At 39.5% G+C, this 12994-nt stretch overlaps 1 protein-coding gene across 1 annotated transcript in view; it reads left to right on the top strand.

Annotated features, from left to right (window-relative positions):
- Window positions 1-6391: 6391 nt before the first annotated feature.
- The window catches only part of LOC309858835 (serine/threonine-protein kinase Sgk3), a 144811-nt gene continuing 138208 nt past the window's right edge, over window positions 6392-12994 (top strand). Inside the window, exon 1 of the mRNA XM_082719131.1 lies at window positions 6392-6933. The gene's annotated coding sequence lies outside the window, so the exon portion shown is untranslated. The remainder of the gene's footprint in view (window positions 6934-12994) is intronic.

Here is a 12994-nt window from a genome sequence, read left to right as displayed (position 1 = left end):
TGGTTCTGGGTTTAGTTTATTCTGATATTACATTTTAATAGCTGTCATAGCTGAAAAAGATACCCAAAAAGATATTTAGATTTAAATTGAAGAAATACATTGTTGTTGGTTATATCTATTAAAGTATTCATTTTCTTCTTCAGTCTCATCAACCACTTCTGCAAAGGTTTTTGTTGGAGTCTTAATAGTAAATACCCATTTTCTCTGTTATCAATGAGCAATTCTTGAAAACTAATTTAAAGGCATTGCACTTTAATTAGTTTAAGGCCCACTGAAATTATTTGGAAAGTATTTAAAGAAATAAAAAATTGTGTTTCCAAAATTTTTAAGTATGCATATATAAGAGTTTTAAAAGGACACACACACAAACTGGTTTTTTTGCAGCAAAATTACACACTGACAGAAATATTTCTAAACATAATTTTCAAACATTCTCTCCAAAGTGTTTCTTTCAAAGCACATGCACACTTAAAAGAGAGGGTGGATGGAATTACTCTCTCATGCAATGTTAAAACTTCACCTTTTTTTTTTTTAAAGATTTTATTTATTCATTTGACAGAGAGAGATCACAGTAGACAGAGAGGCAGGCAGAGAGAGAGAGGGAAGCAGGCTCCCCGCTGAGCAGAGAGCCCGATGCGGGACTCGATCCCAGGACCCTGAGATCATGACCTGAGCCGAAGGCAGCAGCTTAATCCACTGAGCCACCCAGGCGCCCAAAACTTCACCTTAAAAGGAAAATACTACTCCCAGAAAACGTAGGGAAATCTGGATCCCTTGTTTTTGTTAGAGGAAAATACATCTTCATCCTAATATTTATTCTTTTAAGTATTAATAATAACCAATGCTTATATAGTGCTTATTTTCATGGTAGATTTTTAGATATTAGCTTATATCATCCTCAGAACAACCTGATTCAGTAGATACAATTATGCTTTCCAATTTACAGATGAGGAAATGAAACCTCAGAGATGTTAAATAATTTGCCCAGGATTACATGGCTGGTATGGCGGAACTATGGTCAGACCAGGTAGTGTGTATGCAGGAGCAATGCTTTTAACACTAAGTGTCCTAAATACTTCAGTAGAAGTTAAAGAATTTCCACAGTAACTCTCCATCTCAGTACAAAGTATTTTATAGTTTCTACTAAAAGGATTTGTTTTTACAAGACTAACCACATTGATGATTTCCTATGCTACACAAAACTGCAGTACACTGATGTTGGTTAAAGGAAAGCTTCCCTGCAAGCGGGAAGCCCACCCTTTTCTGGTTACCTCACAGAGCACATCAGTGACTGTCTAACAAAGGACTGTATGAGCAAGCCCAGGGTCAAGATGTATGCTAAATAGGAAAGTTTAACTTCTTTCTTTTTATTTATTTTTTTAAATTTTTATTTATTCATTTGAGAGAGACAGAGACAGAGAAAGCAACAGAGAGCATGAGTGGGGAGGAGAGGGGAAAGCAGGCTCCCCTCTGAGCAGAGAGCCTGATGTGGGGCTGGATCCCAGGACCTTGGGATCCTGACCTGAGCCAAAGGCAGATACCTACTGACTGAGCCACCCAAGTGCCCCTAACCTCTTTCTTTGAAGATTAAACAAATAGACATTGGAGTAGTTTCTTTCTGAACTGTATTAGATTGTCTTACATGGCCTTGGGATGTACCCCCCAACCTTGGATTTTTTTTTGACTTAACAAATATGATGAAATTCAAAATCACTGAAGAAAAGTACAGTTTTGATAAAATAGGTATAGGGATAATCAAAACAACCTCTTAAATATAATGCAAGAAAACATATAATGATGAAATGTAATTTTAAATGTGAGAGAGATTTTAAGTTGCAATATAGGAGTGTGAATTGAGCTGTGAGAGGATGCTCTCACTGTACTAAGGACTCACCTGACCCTTCATAGAGTTCCATGTCTCATACTGGGCATCTTATCTAAAGAAGAATATGGAGAATTTGGGAAGAATTCAGATGAGAGTCATAAATCATTTAAAAAAAAAGGGGGGGGTGTGAGACAAATTTAAAAGAACAGGGGTTGTTTAATCTAGAAAACCTAGAGAATTTAAGGGTCTTCTGGTCTATGAAAAGTTACAATCTCTTAAAGTCTGTCTGAGTCTTTGACACATCTGGTTGAGCCAGACACACATGCCTTAGAGAATTAGTTGCAGAAATAACAGCAACATACTCTTTTAAGCCAGAGGCTATTAAGCCTTTGCATTTGAAAGGGGTTCAATCATTCATTGTACATAATTAACAGTAAGTAACTGAGTCACCAAATGAATAGTGTTTAAGAAAAGCTATTATTTCCTACTGATAAGCAACTAAAATAATTGTTATCTTCAAAGTCCACCTAGCAGGTTTGAGCTCAAATGCCTAATATAATTCTCTGAGGAACACAGTAACTGCTGACACAACTTATGTATCTGTCTTAACAGATATAATTTATGTATGTAACAGACTACCCAAACAAGAGACAGGAAAAAAAAAATGAGAAAGAAAAAAGGGTTATTTGTATTTTGTTCTTGATACTCATAATAACTAGATTGAAAGACAATGAGGTTTCCTTAATTTACTTAGTAGGGAAGGATAATTGTTTTACTTCAGATAATTAAAGGTCTTAGCAAGACTTAAAGTAATTTCTAACAACTTTTATCAAAAAGCTGTGCCAGCAATGTAAGGGTTCTGATCTCTTAACACTTGTCCTTGGTTTTTCTCAGGAGTCTAATATAGAAAGTGAAAAAGTCCTGTGATCTAAAGGACCTTATATTTGACCCTAATGTAGTCTTGCTTCAAAATGGTTTTCACTTTGTTACAAAACACATTTGAATTCAGGCACTTCAGTTTTGAGTCTGAACATGGCTAATTTTGTCTAACAAAGATGTTAAACTTTGGGCCATTCCCACCCTCAACACTCAAAACGAGTACACTCTGAACCATTTTCTAAATGAAGGAAATAAGTTAATTTGGCTCTGTGCCATGGTGGTATAAACCAGTGTCAATACTCATCAATTCCCATGAGTATCTGATTTTTTCTAACTATCCCTTAGGTGGCTTTGTTTTGTACTAAACTCAGAAAATTCAATAAATTAGTCACTTTAATTCTCATCTTCTTACCTATTTCACAGCAGGCTTTACAGCTGAACAATTTCCTGGGCCAATTCATGGCTTGGGCTATCCTTAAACTAACCTCCCAAGAAAAATGTTGTGGGTTTTGTTTTTGAAGATGTGGGATGCTGCGACTGGTATATTGAACGATAAACATGGATGGAAACTGTAGCAACAGCTCATGGTGTCTGACCCACTTTAAGAGATGAGTTTGTAGGAGAATAAAGGAAAAGGTGCTATGATAGCAATACAAATAATATGAATCAAAAACATCTTTGCTTTTGTAAACATGTGGTTGGTAGCACTATTCTTCTCTAGTCTTGCTGATTATCTGCTATGAAACAAATATTCTAATGCATGCTGGCTCTCACTTCCGTTACCAACTGACTTATGAATAGAAGCCATTCATGTCTCATAGTTGTCATTTTGTCAAATTTTCTCCCTATGGGAAGTGATATTTTTTATATTGTTATGCTCCTCAATGCTTCCAAAGTTATAATGAAAGAACTACAAATAGAGGACTTTATTAGGATATAAAAATTCATGATTGTTCCTTATCAGGCACCAGTTTAGGGAAAAGGTTTTCCACTTTGAAGAGTAGGTGAAAACCAAGCACTCATCTCATGGGAATATGTTACCTAAAAGAATACTGTATTCTCTTGTTAAATAGTTGTTTGTTTTTGTTTTTAATATTCAAGGCAATGGTTTACAGTATGACCAGTCCAATTTTCTAAAGTTCTAAACATAACTTTTTTTTTTTTAAAGATTTTATTTATTTATTCGACAGAGAGAGAGAACACAAGTAGGCAGAGAGAGAGAGGAGGAGGAAGCAGGCTCCCTGCTGAGCAGAGAGCCCGATGTGGGACTCGATGTCAGGACCCTGAGATCATGACCTGAGCCGAAGGCAGCGGCTTAACCCACTGAGCCACCCAGGCACCCTGAACATAACTATTTTATGGGGTTTTTTTTCCTGTTACTTTTAAGACCTCTACCAAAAAAAAAAAAAAAAAAAAATCTCCCCAAACTCTAAAATTTGACCATTCTTAATACTAGTACAAAAGGAATACAAAATATTGGCATTTTTATATCTCTCTTAGAGCTACTCAGAATGATGATGACAAAGAGCTATCAATTGATATTATGCGCCAGGCATCCTACTAAGTTCATTTGATTCTCTTAGCAATTTCATAAGATAAGTATTATTATTATCTCTCTTTCATTGAGAAGAGATAAGTACTATTATCCTATGTTACTGATGAAACCAGTGCTCAGAGAGGTAAAATAATTTGCCCGAAGTAGAAAGTGGCAGAACCAGAGTTTAAAACCCAAGTCTGTCCAATTCCAAAGCTTATGCTCATAATTTGTACATAAGCTCTGTAAATATACGAACAAAATATTTGCCCTATCTGCATGAATAGAGTCATTATTTCCAGACAAAATATTGGAACCCACAGTCTAAACAAAAATCTTTTTCCATTTTAAAATTTTATTTGTATGAAACCTTTTATAAAAGCATAAATATCAGATAGACATTTAGCTGAACATTCAACTTTTCTTTTACTCTATAAACTTAAAGAAATTGGAAACATAAGAGAACATGGAGATATGATCTGTGAGTATGATTAATCAAAGTGATCAGACTTAAAAGTATGCCTTTAAAATTAATTTTAAGTGAAAAAGCCTTTTAAGTTTGTGAATACATTGACAACCTCTAATATTCTGAGAAATCATAGTAGTAAATTGCAGCTCTCAGATATAAATGCAAAATATGCAACTTCTTATCAGTTGAACGTGGCTCACCCACCTTCTTATCTTAAAATTTTGTGGGAGGTGGTGTGAATGCATGTGTGTGTGTGTTCTTCACAGCAGGAAGGCAGATTTATTCTGAAAATGTAATGGCTCCCAGATGTTTTGTTTTTTAAGGAGGAAGAAGAAGGGAAGGAAGGAAGGAAGGGAAGGAGGGAGGGAAGGAAAAGTTGAAATGTCATAGCTAGGTATGTATCTCTAAAGTGAGAATGATGTCATTATATTTGGAGTTTAGGGACACAAAATTTCCTTTTGTCTGAGAAATTTTTCAGCATGGTGAATATGGTTTTAATTAAGAGATACACTGATTATGTGTTGGTTTTTGTTACAAGGGAGGAAATTCTGTAGCTTCTCTGTGCCTCATTGTGTGGATCACAATGAAAACATACAAAGAACCATAGCAGTGTGTTGATTTGTATCTACTGTATTTTACATCTATTTCCGTATGCCACTGAAGATCATTGTTTAGAAAGTTCTGCAGCATTATTATGTTTTGAAGTATAAAAATATTGGATTCACAATTCATTGTCTTTAAGAAGGAAAAGGTCATATGTTAATTGACGTTACAAATGAATATTCTCAACCTTACCTGTGGGTTAAATTTTTGAATATTATTTTAAAACATAAGGAAATGTCCTCTGTTTAGGAAAGCCACACATAAACGCTGGCTTCTCTAATTACCTTTGGAAGTTTATTTGTTCATAGATTTATGGCATATTCTCCGGAATCTTATGATCTGAAGTATATAGATCATCCCTCAAAATCTAAAACATCATAGGGCGCCTGGGTGGCTCAGTGGGTTAAAGCCTCTACCTTCAGCTCAGGTCATGATCTCAGGGTCCTGGGATCCAGTCCCCCGGAGCCTGCCACCTCCTCCTCTGCCTGCCTCTCTGCCTATTTGTGATCTCTCTCTCTGTCAAATAAATAAATAAGATCTTTTTTAAAAAATCTAAAACATCATATAGACATGCTATATCTTTGTCTGAGTCTATCTTCAAGAGATACCCGATAAAACTTAAACCACAGTAGTGTTGTGGGGAAATGAAAACCCTTCCTTTGCTTACAAATCCTGACCACTTTATTCCGCGCCCACTGAATCGCGTCATTCTTTTCCACTCACCTTCTTTACCTCTCTTTATCTGGGGGGAAAAAAGGAGACAAAATGCAACTTCTATATTTAAAGAATGAGAAAGAGTAATAAGAAACTGTAAAGTGTGACCTCAGCTGACTTAGAGATTTATGGGGATTAAAAAAAAAAAAAAAGTGGACTTGGAAAATGCGTGGAAAAGAAATTTCTCTGTCCCCAGGATCCGCCAATTTCTGACCTATCTGTAAACTCAAAAGCCAAAACACTGCTGATGAAAAAAGTAGAAAACTTCAAGTAACCCTAAATGAAGCATAGTTGTTCCTCTAAATTATTTGGATACTTATTTCCCTTCCCTGAGTTTCCAGTTTACAGCCAGCCACGGGCCCACCAGGCCGTTCCCGGGGTGAGTCTTCCTCCTCCGGCTGCCCCGCGGTCCGGCTCTCGGCGTACGACAGGGTCGTCTCCCCCGGGCGTCCGGGCGCGTCGGCGCACGCGGCTCTCCAGCCCCAGGGCAGCAGTCACTAGCCGCTGAGCCGCAGGAAACCCCGAGGAGCTCCAGCCTCTAGACAAGATCCACCGGTGTCCCCTCAACTTTGCGCACGCGGCGACGCGGGAGGCAGACCGCGCGCTGTGGCCGGGCTTTCGCCGGGGTGCACGGCGAAGAGATTTCCGCGCCGCGGGCCTGAGTAGGGGCCGGCCAGCCTGCGGCTCCAGCCCGGCGTCGCAGCCCCATCCTCGGCGCGGGCGGCCTCCGGCCGCACTGCCCGCCGCCCGGCTCTCCCGGGCCGCCCGGCACACTGCGGGAGGAGCCGCCGGCCTCCGTGACGCGTCAGGGAGGAAACGGCGGCGTCCGGCGGCCCTGCGGGGAAGGAGGAAACGCGAGTGCGCTCGGCTCCGCGCCCGCCGCGCCAGGAGGCAGCAACGTGGAGCGGGGTAGGTGCGGGGCCGGCCGGGACCCAAGGCGGGTGGGCCAGCCGCAGGGTCCGCGCGCGTTCGGGCCGCGGCCGGAGCCCCCCGGGAGGGTGAGACGGGGCGGGGCGAGCGGTGCCTGGGCCTCGACTGCTGCCTCTTCTTGGAGCCAACGTGACTTTCCCGGGAGTCTTGGCAGCTCCCCTGGCCCCTCAGACCGAAACCTCCGAGTTGGTGGCAGGGGAGAAGCAATCCCGCCGCCCAGCTCCCGACTCGAAGAGTTTGTGGTCTGTGTTTCCTCGAGGTGCCTTCACGTTCTGCCTTTTGATTCCTACACGCTCGAGCCGTGTCAGTGGACGGACATTGTTAACACACTGCGCAGCTTCCCGGCTTAGAGGTGCTGGGAGCTGGGAGGGTGGGAGACCCCCAGCTGAGGTCGAAAGAGGGTGCGGGTCACCTGCGAGGATCCGGGATGGAGAGAGGCCCCGGGAGTGGGGGGCACGGGAATCGTTAACCTGTCGTCATCGGACTGAGATCTGAGACGAATGCTTTACAACCCTTAAGTTCTCTGTGATTTAAACCCTTTCCGTCTCTTTTTGAAGTGAATTTGGCTCTGTTGATTCCCACAGCTTTAGTGTTGATACGTACCATTTAGAGCGCTTTCGGATTTTCAGATTTGTCATTTTTAGTAGTGGTTAGTTGAGAAGATAGAAAAAAAGAAAGAATTCATCTCTTGAGACTCAAATTCTTTCATCATTTAATTTTGCACAGTGATTTCTGATCCAGGGGGAGAATTTTGGCCCTATGCAAGAGACCACATACTTGAGCTGCAGGTACACTTGAGAAATGCAGGAATAGATACAGAGCACTACGGTTCCCGAGTCTTTATTTAAAACTATCAGACTGTTATGCGCTTTGACTCTCTACTTTGTTTCTAGGTTGAGGATTTACCCAACCAATCTGGGAAGTGACTTATTTATTTAATAAACATTTGAATGGTTCTTACCACATGCTTGGGCTCCTTTTTAGTGTTTTATAAATATTAACTCAAACTGTTAACGCAAAATTTTAAATTATAGCGGTTACAGCAGTGAAGAGGTTGTGTACACCAGTTCCCCAAATGTCTTTGCAAGAGCTAGAAACATTAGAGGAAGTTTCAGGCATATTTTAGGACTGGGTGTGCCTTCTGGCGCACTTGGCTACCACTCCTGTAAGACTAGCCACCACCCCTTCACTCCCTGGGGGAAGGGAGTCTGGAGCTATGGGAATGAGACCTCTTCCTTGCAGGTCTCCGCCAGATCCCTCGCATCGTCTGTAAAATAGTCTTTCTTATCCACGATAGTGCCATCATTAGCTAACTCTGGAAAGACCAGAACTTCCCTCTTTTTCAACTGCCACTATAGGGAGCCTAATTTTGTTTTGAAAAGGAGCTTTGTTCCTAATCTGTTTGACAGTTGATGAAACCATAGTTTAGTGAAATGTACTATAAAATAGGCTGTTTTTGCTTGTACACGTCAACATAACAAATAATACTTTGTAATTTTACTGCCATATGTTTTGGTAGCGTTGAGTTGATAGATCAACCTGCTTAGTGTCCTTTTTGTGACTTGCATATTTGCAGGGAGAATATTTTTCCAGCATAAACTACCCTTTTTAAGTGAGTTCTTGGCCTGATGGTCAGGTTGGTAGAGACCCAAAATGGTGAATCATGGTTCTTGTCATTATGGTAATTAGCAATTTGATGTCAAAATCTGCATGTCATACTTGCTTTCTCTTTCTGACTTTCTCTATCCCCCATTTAAATTTCCAGAGAGATGATTACATGAGACTCTGAGCCTTATTTAATAGGATTATGAGGTGTCTCCTGGAAGCAGGGAGGCTCAATTTTCCTTTGATATAATCCATGGTACAACAGACAGTGGCATTCGTGAATTCAGTTCAGCAAAATGACAACTCGTGCTTTCATGGTTTACAGAGTGCTTCCAGATGATTTGTGAAGTTGACAGCCATTTTTTTATTCTTGTTTTTACAGATGAGGAAACTAAGGCACAGAAATGTTAAAATATCTTAGCCAAGGTTGTACAGCAGGTGGGGGAGAGAGCTTGAATAGGCAGCAGGTGTGTGGACAGTGCCTGGCATGTATGTGCCAGCCTGTAATAAACATTGTGAAGTGAATGATTCCAAATGACTTCAGATTTCTTGCTCTTTCCAAGCATTATGCTTCCTAAACACTATAATTGATTTATGCCCAAGAGATTTCCGGGCCTACACCAGTTATTTCAAACAGTATCTGATTCTACAAATAGCTTTTCGACAAAAGAGACGAGAATGCCCTTTGTACTCATTTCTTAGGATTTGTCAACTCTGGTTTTTGAAAAAGCAATAGGCTGGTTATTTTGTTCTCTTCTCAAACATCTTTCTTTTTTCTTCTGATTTGAAGATAGTTTAGACTGGACGTATGGTTTCATTGTTTGTGTCTACCACTTCTTTATCTCTCTCTGCTCATTGAAGGTCATTTTTATGGACTACAAATCACTGTAGGTTTTCAGGGGCAGTGAACTCAATTAAGCTACTTAGATTTATGACCAGGTTCAAAAACAATGATCATAGGTATTACTAATTTTTTTTTGAAGCATGCATAACGCTACACTACTACTACTATGTTTTTTGAAATGTTATAAGTACTTTAGTATAAAGGGTCTTTTTAAAAAAAGTTTTATTTATTTAAGTAATCTCTACATCCAGAAGGGGGTTGGAACTCAAGACCCCAAGATCAAGAGTCTTATGTTTCCTGACTGAGCCAGCTAGGTGCCCCAAAGAGTCTTTTTAAAAAACAACCAAAAAAAAAAAAAAAAAAAAAACCTCTCAACTGTTTATATCCTTCCAGTATAATCTCTTTTTCCTGTAGTATGTGACCTGCAGATGGTTAACCTTCAATTAGAGAGGAAACTATGGCCAATACCTGCAGGGAGGAATTGAGAAGGGTATGTTGGAAAAAAGAGAGATGGGGTGGCCTTTCCCATGAGGACTATTAGGTGGAAAGAAGCTCTTAATGAAGCAAGACTGAGTCATCTGCCTGTCAACATTCTTCTGTGTGGGGGTGGAATAAAATACTTTTGAAACCTGTCTTGTTTCAGAAACCACTTTACCTTTTTCCAATCCTCATATTTTCTTTCTCTTTCTCTAATTCATGTAAATTACTGACTAAAGTGCTGATTCATGAAACTCAAATTATGTAACATGTTATTCCTGACAGAAACAGCTCCCACATTATTTTAAGGGACTCAATGCTTCTATTTTCCTTTACCTATTCCATTCCTTATGGTGGCGTATTTATTTTCATTTCACTTTTTTTTTTTTTTCTATCTCATGGAGAAAAGTAAATCTAAGCGGTGCTGATTCCACATCTTGTAGTTCATGTCAAAGTAATTTTAACTTAGTACTAACTTTGAGTTAATTGTCATTGCTGAGGAAGACGACATGGAAATCAAATGTTGAGGCCTGAGTCAGAACATCGATAATAAAATTTTATTACCTGCCTGAATCGAGCCAGGGGGTTTTCAAAGGGAATTAGGGCAAGGTACAATGTCCTTGCCTTTGTCTGGTTTCCCAGGGCCTCTCCTATTTCCCACAGGTCCTGAATATCTGTCTTGGTCCATCTCCTTGTAGCCACCATTTCTTCTCTTATTCAAAACCAAAATCTGTTTTCCTTTGATGGGGATGGGGTGAGTGAAAGGCAGGTGAAGGGAATTGTTGTAGGGTAAGAGACTGATTATATGTAAGAGGGAGGACAGGAGATGTGTGGGTGAAATAAGAGATCTTTAGTGAGCTCTCATGGCAGATTTGTGCAGAGTACTGGCCTCCCCCAATGGGGATGGATATCTATATATATATCGATATATATCCAGATATATATATTTATATATATCCATCCATATATATGGATATATAGATATCCATATCTATATATCTATATCTATATATCTATATACATAAAACATGGGATCAAAGAATATCTGGCAAGGATTAAAAACATCTACTGCGGGCGCCTGGGTGGCTCAGTGGGTTAAGCCTCTGCCTTCGGCTCAGGTCAAGATCTCAGGGTCTGGGATCAAGGCCGCATCAGGCTCTCTGCTCAGCAGGGAGCCTGCTTCCCCCTCTCTCTCTGCCTGCCTCTCTGCCTACCTGTGACCTCTCTCTCTCTCTCTCTCAAATAAATAAATAAAATCTTTAAAAAACAACAACAACAACAACAAAAAATCTACTGGTGTGTGATATTGGCCAGCAGAGTTACTTGGTACCACCAGGTGTGGAAGGATCGTTATAGGTAGGTGTTGCTTCAGGCCACTGTATAAGTTTGTCTGCAGATAATTAGAATGTAGAGGGCTGGTTTTGTGGCTTTTAACTTCAGAATAGGAGCAATTTGACAGGCTTTTGGTTGAGGAAAGGCCTGGTTTTTGTACCTTTTTAAAGGCATACCTTTTTTTGGAGAATGTGTGTAGTGTTGAGATAATGTTATTCCTTTTACTGTTTTGTGAGTTTGGATAAATGACCTTGTATTTACATTGCATATAGTAGTGAATATGATTCAGGATAATTGCTTCCATTCAGGTTCCTGATATATTTACTATGCCAGTCAATACCAAGCTTTTTTTTCTCTGTAGGTAAAAGAGACTTCATATATAATATATTCATACACAAAATTGGACTCGTTGATGGACTAGCCATTCCACAAGAGCTGGATGCAATGTCCTCAAGTACAGTGAGGCTTCACTAGGACTTGACCAATTTTTTGCTTGAGTTCAAAAATGAGAAGGACCTTTATTACTCTAGTTACTTACCTCCCTGTTTTAAAAATAAAAATGGATTAAAGTTAACTTAAAATGATCTGGTTTCCAACTCAGTGTCATATATGCAGACAAACATACATATGGAACCATGTGTATAGCCTATATAACCTAATGCACATGCATGTTAAATATATATATGACAAGCTAAGAAGGAATATAAGACTCCTTAGTTTCCCAAGAAAACACTAAACATCATCTCCTTCCCCCATTTTAATTTTATTATTGTCTCATATTTTCTGAACATTATTTTTAATTACAAAGGTAGGCATGCCCTTAAATTCAAGCAACTTAGAAGTATGTTAAGTAAAAAATGAGTCCTCTCCACTCTAATATTACCCACAAAGATAACCACTCTCAGTTTTTATATCCTTGTAGACTTTTCCCCATGTTTATATAAATTTATATATCTGTAAATGTACATCGAGGTTTGGTTTTGGTTTTAAAAACTTTAATTATCAGTGCTCGCTTCGGGAGCACATATACTAAAATTGGAACGATACAGAGATTAGCATGGCCCCTGTGCAAGGATGACACGCAAATTCTTGAAGCGTTCCATATTTTTTAATGAATTCTGTTACGATGAAAATTTTACAATTTTACAATTTTTAAAAAATTGCACAATGAAAACAGTAAATAACTGTAAAAAATCACTATCATTTTAGCTATTTTTTTTTTTAAAGATTTTATTTATTTATTTGACAGAGAGAAATCACAAGTAGATGGAGAGGCAGGCAGAGAGAGAGAGAGGAGGAAGCAGGCTCCCTGCCAAGCAGAGAGCCCGATGCGGGACTCGATCCCAGGACCCTGAGATCATGACCTGAGCCGAAGGCAGCGGCTTAACCCACTGAGCCACCCAGGCGCCCCCATTTTAGCTATTTTTAACATGAACTTATTTCAACATGAGAAAATGTTGATTCTTTTAAATTTTACCATTTTAAAAAACAAAAATGAAAACAAAAAACAACGTTAATTTTCAGAGAGAGAGAGAGAGAGCTCAAGCACAAGGGGGGAAACAGCAGGCAGAGGGAGAAGGAGGCTCTCTGCTGAGCAGGGAGCCCGATGTGGGACTCAATCCTAGGACCCTGGGATCATGACCTGAGCTGAAGACAGAGGCTTTAATCCACTGAGCCACCCAGGCATCCCATGTACATTGAGGTTTTTTGATTTTTTTTAAAATGGGAATTATTCTACCCTATTTGTTCTTTTGTTATTTAATACTTTATCGTGTATATCTG

This window comes from Mustela nivalis, assembly GCF_964662115.1.
Source record: "Mustela nivalis genome assembly, chromosome: 2".
Lineage (NCBI taxonomy): Eukaryota > Metazoa > Chordata > Mammalia > Carnivora > Mustelidae > Mustela > Mustela nivalis.
This window is presented reverse-complemented; position numbering and strand designations above follow the sequence as displayed.